This window comes from Triticum aestivum, chromosome 2D (genome assembly GCF_018294505.1).
Source record: "Triticum aestivum cultivar Chinese Spring chromosome 2D, IWGSC CS RefSeq v2.1, whole genome shotgun sequence".
Taxonomy (NCBI): domain Eukaryota; kingdom Viridiplantae; phylum Streptophyta; class Magnoliopsida; order Poales; family Poaceae; genus Triticum; species Triticum aestivum.
In genome coordinates, this window is record NC_057799.1 from 441,807,294 (window position 1) to 441,816,065 (window position 8,772).

The window sequence follows — 8,772 nt, forward strand, 5'->3', positions numbered from 1 at the left end:
GGGAGAGGAGGAGGGCGCTCACGGCGGGGCCGTAGGGTAAATGGCAGCGGGCTCGACGGAGGTCGGGGACGACGGCGGAGAGGAGCAGTCCGGCGACGATCCGGTGAGGGCGGTCCGGCGAGGGAGAGGACGAGGCGGACGACCGCGACGGGGACGAGGACGACGGGGCGAGCTCCGGCGAGGCAGTCCCAGCGGCGGGGACGGGCGCCGGCGTCGGGGGCTTCGGCCCGATCTAGTTCCGGATCGGGGGGATGGGGAGCGAGAGGGAGAGTGAGGGGATAGGGCTAGGGTTTGCTCGCGTGGGGAGTAGTAGCGGGCGCGGCTGGGCCGGCCTGGCGGCCTGGTGGCCTGCTGGGCCGAGGCCCGGGGGGGTCTCTTTTCTCTTTTCTTTTGCTTTTGCTTTTCTGTTTTGTTTTGTTTTCTTTTATTTCTTTTCTGTTATATTTAATTTAGGGCATTTATGTAATTTATAAAATTGTGTCATCTACACCATAATTACCATGGCAATATTTGGCACCCACCGAACATTTTTGTTTTGATGTTTGAAAACTTTTATCGTTTGATTTAATTTTAAATTTGAATTTGACTCCGTTTCGAAATGCTGCGAGGTTAGCAACAGTAACTGAGGTGACGTGGCATGATTAGCGTGAGATTACTGTAGCATGATTACCCGGGCGTTACAAATCTCCTCCACTACAAGAAATCTCGTCCTGAGATTTTAGGAGGTAGAAGGAAACAGTGCGGGGTATTCATCACGCAGGCGATCCTCGCGTTCCCAAGTGGCTTCGTCTTCAGAGTGATTCGACCACTGAACTTTGAGGAACTTGATAGCCTTCTGACGTGTGCGGCGTTCAGCTTGGTTGAGAATGCAGACCGGATGCTCTTTATAGGAGAGGTCCTGCTGCAATTCGAGCACTTCATGATCCACTGCTCGGATTGGGTCCTTGAAGCAACGGCGGAGTTGTGACACGTGGAACACATCGTGAACCTGAGAAAGGTTCGACGGAAGCTCCAGTTGATATGCCACTTCTCCGCGCCTTTCGAGAATAGTGAATGGGCCAATATAGCGAGGAGCTAGCTTGCCCTTGATCCCGAAGCGGTGAGCACCCTTCATTGGTGTAACTCGAAGATAGGCCTTTTCGCCAGGTTGATAGACCATGTCTTTATGATGACGGTCATATTGACTCTTCTGACGCGACTGAGCAGTTTTGAGATGCTCGCGAATAATGCGGACTTGTTCTTCGGCATGTTGTATAATATCCGGACCAAAGAGTAGACGTTCCCCAGTTTCTGACCAGTTCAGAGGGGTTCGGCACTTTCGTCCATATAACACTTCGAAGGGGGCCATCTTCAGACTAGCTTGATAGCTATTATTATAGGAGAACTCAGCATACGGGAGAGATTCCTCCCATTTCTTGCCAAAAGAAATAACACAAGCTCGAAGCATGTCTTCGAGAACTTGGTTGACACGTTCAACTTGCCCTTGCGACTGGGGATGAAATGCAGTACTGAATGACAGATGAGTTCCCATAGCTTCTTGGAAACTTGCCCAGAATCTTGAAGTGAATAAGCTGCCACGGTCTGAACTGATAACCAGTGGAATACCATGGAGTGAAACAATTCTGGACATATAGAGGGTTGCAAGTTGACTAGCAGTGATTGTTTCTTTGACCGCCAGAAAATGTGCAACCTTAGAAAGCCGGTCAATGACGACAAGAATAGCATCATTACCTTTCTGCGATTTGGGAAATCCAGTGACGAAGTCCATTTCAACATGGTCCCATTTCCATTCAGGAATAGAGATAGGCTGCAGAGTTCCAGCAGGCCGTTGATGTTCGGCTTTGATACGACGGCAAACGTCACACTCAGCAACATAACGAGCAATGTCTTGCTTCATGTTAGACCACCAGAATCTCTCACGAATGTCTTGGTACATCTTGGTGCTACCGGGATGAATAGACAGAGGCGTATCATGAGCTTCTTTCATAACCTCCTGAGTCATATCTAGGTTTTTCTCCTTACACGACACCACTAGGCGGCCCTTGAAGTACAAAGTGCCATCATCAGCGACAGTGAAGAATGAGGGCTTTCCTTCAGCGAGGTAGTGCTTAATCTTAAGGGATTGAGAGTCATACTTCTGTAGCCTTTTGATGCTGTCCACGAGATCTGTTTTAGCAACCAGGGTATTGAGAGAACCCTGGGTAACAACGTGAAGGTTCATCTTACGGCTCTCAGGAGGAGGGGGAACGAGTGCACCAGGAGGAACAATATGGAGGTTCAGCTTCCTGAATTCTTCAATAAGCGAAGGTTGAACCTTGTGAACCTGGAGGTGGTTGCAATAAGACTTGCGTCTCAAGGCATCAGCCATTACATTAGCCTTGCCTGGTGTATAGGAAATACCCATGTCAAAGTCTGCAACAATCTCCATCCATCTCTGCTGACGGAGGTTCAGGTCTGGCTGAGTAAACAGATACTTCAGACTTTGGTGATCGGTGAAGATCTCACAACGATTACTGAGAAGGTAATGTTGCCACTGCTTTAGTGCATGAATGACAGCAACAAGCTCGAGATCGTGAACTGGGTAGTTCTCTTCGTGAGGGCGCAGTTGGCGAGAGGCATAAGCAATTACTTTGCGGTCTTGCATTAGGACATAGCCTAATCCTTGACGGGAAGCGTCGCAGTAAATGACGAAGTCCTTCTTAGTATCTGGTGGAGCTAGCACTGGGGCAGAAGTCAACTTGTCCTTGAGTGCCTGGAAACTTTCCTGACATTTGTCTGTCCATTGGAACTTGACACCCTTATGCAACAGGTTAGTCAGAGGCCTGGCGATCTTAGAGAAGTTCTCGACAAATCGACGGCAATAGCTGGCGAGACCGAGAAAACTTCTGACTTGCTTAACGTTCTTCGGAGGAGTCCAATCGAGAATAGCCTGAACTCGCTTGGGGTTGACGGCAATACCATCCTTAGAGATGACATGCCCCAGATAAGTTACTTCGGGAAGCCAGAATTCACACTTGGAGAACTTGGCATATAGTTGATGCTCTCGTAGCTTTTCCAGCACAAGACGAAGGTGTTCAGCATGTTCTTCTTTGTTCTTGGAAAATACCAGGATATCATTCAGATAAACCACCACGAACTTGTCGAGGTAATCCATGAATATATAGTTCATCAAACGAGAGAAGGTGGTTGGAGCATTGGTTAAGCCGAAAGACATGACGGTGTACTCGTATGATCCATATCGAGTCACGAAGGCGGTCTTTGGGATATCCTCTTCACGAACACGGATCTGGTGGTAACCCAACCTCAAGTCGAGTTTCGAGAACACTGACGAACCAGCCAATTGATCATACAGATAATTGATCCGAGGAAGAGGATATTTATTCTGTATGGTAGCTTGGTTTATAGGACGGTAGTCTTGGACTAATCGGTTTGTCCCATCCTTCTTCTTAACAAAGAGAGAAGGTGCTCCCCAAGGAGAGCAACTTGGGCGAATGAAACCACTACGAAGAGATTTGTCGATTTCCTCCTTAAGTTCAAGGAGCTCATGAGGTGGCATCTTGTAGGGTCGTTTGGCAATAGGAACGGTGCCTGGTTTCAAGTCGATGACGAATTCGACAGCTCTAGCAGGGGGAATCCCTGGTAGTTCTTCAGGAAAGACGTCTTGGAATTCGCGAACGACAGGGATGTTTTCAATGCCCTCGAGTGGTGCAGTATTCAATGCATTCAAGGCATAAAGCCGTGCCTCGGCATTTTGAATCAGACGAGCATTGTAGCTTATTATTTCATCGGAAGGGTGTAGCAGATGGACGGTCTTAGTGGCGCAAACTATAGAAGCAGTATGCGCTTTCAACCAGTCCATCCCCAGAATGAGGTCAATGTTAGACGACTTCAGGATAATGGGAGAGGCATAAAATTCCAGCCCTTCGATTTCCACGGGGACGTCGATGCCAACCAAGGAGGTTTGACATTGTCCCACGGGGGTTTTGACCACTACCGAAGTGTTCATCTCCTCACATTTAACGTCATGCTTGTATGCAAAATCTTCTGACATGAATGAATGCGATGCACCTGTATCAAATAAAACAGATGTTGTTACTGAATTTACGAGAAGAGTACCCATCACGGTATCTGGCTGGTCTTGAGCTTCATTGAGATCAACGTGGTTGGCATGAACACGACCATAAGACTTGGCATTGTTGTTGCGGGGCTGGTTGTTTCCACGGCCAGTTGCTGGAAGGGCCGGTTGACTCTGATTCTAATTCTGATAGCAGTTCCTGGCAAAGTGACCCGGTTGACCACACTTGTAGCACAGACCATTATCGGGAGTGGGAACAGGAGCTCCAGGTGGTGGAGCTGGAAGCTTTGGCTGCCTAGATGGTGGAGGAGGCAGACGCGGTGCAGCATAAGATTGCTTTGGAGCAGGTGCATTTGGACGGTACATGCTGTTCGGGATCCATATCTTGCGCTTCTGCGAGGGCGGGCCCGAAGATGAGCCCGTGTCACGGTTGCGCCTCTGAGAGCTCTGGTATTCCTGCAGACCAGTCTCGACATTGATGGCCTTATTCACCAAGGTGGCGAAATCGGCGAAGTCATGCACTAGAAGTGCGAGCTTGATGTCAGCTTGTAGTCCATCACGGAACTTCTCCTGTCTGCGAGCATCAGTTGCAACGTCTTCTTCAGCATAGCAGGACAAGTCCAGAAACTCCCGCTGATAAGCTTCGACAGTTTTGTTGCCTTGGGTGAGGTTGCGGAACTCACGCTTCTTCCCGTCCATGACTCCCTGAGGAATGAAGCGGGCACGGAAAGCAGCTTGGAAGTCTGGCCAGGTGATGATTGTTCCAGCTGGCAGAGTACGCCTGTGGCTGTCCCACCATTGAGCTGCGGGTCCCTTTAAGAAGAAGAAAGCAAAGGTGACATAACTGGCAGGGGCTACATCAGCAGACTCCATCTCATAGGTGATGTCACGGAGCCAGTCATCAGCATCCAGAGGCTGAGTTGAGCTGCGATAGATGGTTGGGTTGAGGCGTATGAAATCTTGCAGAGTCACTTGGGCTGGCTGCTGGTTCATATTGGGGCGAGGGAACTGAGCCATCATATTTTCCATAAATTGGCGGTTCAGTTCGAACTGTTGGATCATTCCAGCCATGTACTCAGGCGGTGGTGGGGCATTGCCACCACTACCACGACCACTTGGTCTAACCATCCTGCTAATATATAACAGGGGTAGTTCAGCATCGAGAAATTTGAAAAGTCAAGAATCATTCATGATGAAACATGCATAATGAAAGGAAATGATAGCTACTACACAGTAGTCGGCATAACTTACAAAAGGGGTCATGCATAGAGTTCAGTACATAGTCTAAAGACATCATAGGCGGTACACAGGCTCGCGACGAAGGCACCTAACACTAATAGGCGAGACTACCTCAGTCCCAGGTGGAACTGTGGAGGTAAGTGTAGCCTGAGAGCTGTTAGTGTCGCATCGGGAACTCCACGTCAGCATCCTGGGGTCCGCGGATACTCTGATGCAGAACCCGACACTCAAGTGGCAGAAGAGGACCAAGTAGGGGAGAGTAGCCTCCCACATCTGGCCAACCGACACCCTGGGGCATCACAGTCCTAGCTGGGTAGACCGCAGAACGCGGCAGATCACCAGATCGGACACGGGGGTGCAACAGCGTCAGAGCTCGGTAAAGGTGCTGTCGGGAGGTGTACAACTCGTGGCGAAGAGCTCGGTTAGCTCGATCCAGCCCATCAGCATGCAGAACCAGGTTCTGATGGTAGAAGGGCTCTCGGGTGACAGTGGAGTAGGCAGCAGTGTAGTATCCCTCCGCACCAACATCGGATGCGATAGCAATGTGCCTGAAAGGGGAGGTGTCCAACTCCCGATACTCTCCACGAAGACGTGTCAGAGCAGCATAAGCTGCATCGTGAACTCCCATATCGATGGTCACTCCAACACCATGAGCGGTGTGCAACACAGCAGTGGAGTCATACTCCCGAGAGTACAGGTGGACGATGGCACGGTACTGCTCCTGGTTAAAGTCCTGGTACTCCTCGTAGATGGTGTACTCAGGGTGCCAGCGATAACCCAGATAGGTCATCATCTCAGCTAGCACAGCAGGTGATCCCGAGGCACCAATGGCCGTCGTGTGGCGCACGACCTGCCTCGTGGGTTCCATATGAAAACAAAGATGTTTCAAAGGAGTCAAACGACAGTGTGGAAATTATTCCAACAGCTATTCTAAGGAATAACTATGGCTTATCCAACTTTGGGGTGAATGTGGTCACAGGATCCTAGTTTTAGAGTTAGTAAAATCGTTTAACCCGAGTAGGAGAGAGTTCAGAGTCCCAGAGTAAAGGTCGAGGAGTAAAAGATCCTAGTACCACCCAATTGGCGACGTGGACCCGTAAGACACACAGCCATGTTAGTAAAGAGTTTTGCAATGTCTAGACTCGACTTCGGCCAAGGAGTGTGGAAGGCGGATTCCTACAGGCAGTCGGCTCTGATACCAACTTGTGACGCCCCCGATTCAATCGTACACTAATCATACACGCAAACGTGTACGATCAAGATCAGGGACTCACGGGAAGATATCACAACACAACTCTACAAATAAAATAAGTCATACAAGCATCATAATACAAGCCAGGGGCCTCGAGGGCTCGAATACAAGTGCTCGATCATAGACGAGTCAGCGGAAGCAACAATATCTGAGTACAGACATAAGTTAAACAAGTTGCCATAAGATGGCTAGCACAAACTGGGATACAGATCGAAAGAGGCGCAGGCCTCCTGCCTGGGATCCTCCTAAGCTACTCCTGGTCGTCGTCAGCTGCCTGAACGTAGTAGTAGGCACCTCCAGAGTAGTAGGAGTCGTCGTCGACAGTGGCGTCTGGCTCCTGGGCTCCAGCATCTGGTTGCAACAACCAGAAAGGAAGGAAGGGGGAAAAGAGGGGGAAATGCAACCGTGAGTACTCATCCAAAGTACTCGCAAGCAAGGAGCTACACTACATCTGCATGGGTATATGTGTAATGGGCCATATCAGTGGACTGAACTGCAGAATGCCAGAACAAGAGGGGGATATCTAATCCGTTCGAAGACTACGCTTCTGGCAGCCTCCATCTTGCAGCATATAGAAGAGAGTAGACTGAAGACCTCCAAGTAGCATCGCATAGCATAATCCTACCCGGCGATCCTCTCCTCGTCGCCCTGTTAGAGAGCGATCACCGGGTTGTATCTGGCACTTGGAAGGGTGTGTTTTATTAAGTATCCGGTTCTAGTTGTCATAAGGTCAAGGTACAACTCCAAGTCGTCCTGTTACCGAAGATCGCGGCTATTCGAATAGATTAAACTTCCCTGCAGGGGTGCACCACATAACCCAACACGCTTGATCCCATTCGGCCGCACACACTTTCCTGGGTCATGCCCGGCCTCGGAAGATCAACACGTCGCAGCCCTACCTAAGCACAACAGAGCGGTCAGCACGCCGGTCTAATCCTAAGCGCACAGGGGTCTGGGCCCATCGCCCATAGCACACCTGCACGTTGCGTACGCGGCCGCGAGCAGACCTAGCAATCCACACGATCACGGCGATTACGTCATCACGGTCCAACACAACGCGCGCCACTCAGTCGCTGACGTCAAGAAGGCTTCGGCTGATACCACGACGCCGGGATACCCATAACTACTCCCACGTAGATGGTTAGTGCGTATAGACCAAATGGCCAGACTCAGATCAAATATCAAGAACTCGTAAGCGTGTTATTCTGAAATAACCGCGGACGCCGACCAGGGCCAGGCCCACCTCTCTCCTAGGTGGTCTCAACCTGCCCTGTCGCTCCGCCACAAAGCTCCACTCGCGGGTACTCCTACGAGCTGACCCCACTTTAGTCACCACATGTGTCATGTATTAAAGTATAGTAGATACCCGTGATCACCTCCCGAAGTGATCACGGCCCAGTAGTATAGCATAGCAGACGGACAAGAAAGTAGGGCCACTGATGAAAAACTAGCATCCTATACTAGGCAAGTAGGATTGCAGGTAAAGGTAACACAGTAGGAGCAAAGACAGGCTATGCATCAGAATAGGATTAACGGAAAGCAGTAACATTGCTACACTACTCTAATGCAAGCAGTATAGAGAAGAGTAGGCGATATCTCGTGATCAAGGGGTGGGCTTGCCTGGTTGCTCTGGCAAGGAGGGGTCGTCAACGCCGTAGTCGTACTGGGTAGCAGCGGCGTCGGTCTCGGTGTCTAGCGAGAGAAGAGGGGGAAGAAACAATAAATATAATGCAAACATATGCATGACGATGCATGTCAAAGCAACGCGGTGTTAGGTGAGCCCCAACACGGTAAGGGGTGATACCGACGAAGGGGGGGAAACATCCGGGAAAGTATCCCCGGTGTTTCGCGTTTTCGGGCAGAGTTGCCGGAGGGGGAAAGTTGCGAGTGTGATAGGTTAGGGAGGTGTGGCGGACGAACGGGATGCGTATCCGGAATTGTCTCGTCGTTCTGAACAACTTTCATGTTGAAAATATTTTAATCCGAGTTACGGTTTATTTTATATTGATTTTAAAAGAATTTATTAATTTATTTAATTAATTAATTAATTAATTATTTTATATTATTAAACGTTCTAGGGGCGGGCCGGCGGCAGTGGCACGGTAGTACCGCCTGTCAAGCGGTAGTACCGCGCGGGCGGGCGGTAGTACCGCGCGGGCGTCGGGCGGCAGAGTGAGCAGTGGCGGGGAGCGCGGTTGAGAGGCGC